This window comes from Melanotaenia boesemani, chromosome 10 (genome assembly GCF_017639745.1).
Source record: "Melanotaenia boesemani isolate fMelBoe1 chromosome 10, fMelBoe1.pri, whole genome shotgun sequence".
In the NCBI taxonomy this organism is placed as follows: Eukaryota; Metazoa; Chordata; class Actinopteri; order Atheriniformes; family Melanotaeniidae; genus Melanotaenia; species Melanotaenia boesemani.
The window spans coordinates 20,270,967-20,271,498 of NC_055691.1; positions in this window are offsets into that span (position 1 = coordinate 20,270,967).

Consider the following 532-nt stretch of genomic DNA (forward strand, 5'->3'; position numbering starts at 1 on the left):
GTCCGGTCCTTTACTGTCAGCCGGGCGATGACCCGGGGAGCAGTGAGGACGAGCGGTGGAAGAGGAGTTTGTCGTTTCATTGGAGGCGAGAGCATTTGCTGCTGGAAGATGCTTTACCACAACAAAAGAGGCACGAGCGAAATTTATAATAAAAATAATAAAAAGTAATAAAGACATAATTTTGTACGCATTTTTCCAGGCTGTAGTCTGCAAACAACCACAGCATCCATTTGAAGTCTTTTAACAAATAAAGACAATGCAGTTTAAATTTGTTGGACTGGAACATAACTTTGCTGCCTCAAGCAGCAGAAAATCTACAGAACCTAAATAAAGGCCATACATCAATATTATTTATCAGGTATGAGCATTTTCGAATTTTATCTGCAAACTGACTGATGTGTTTGTTCCACCAATATGTATAAAAGGAACGTTTTCGCCGAACAACCCGTCGGATCCAAGCGGATCCTCAGGCTGACGGTCGCCCGGTTTAATGGAGGGGAAACTCCGCCCACCCGGCTCGGTCACCCGGACA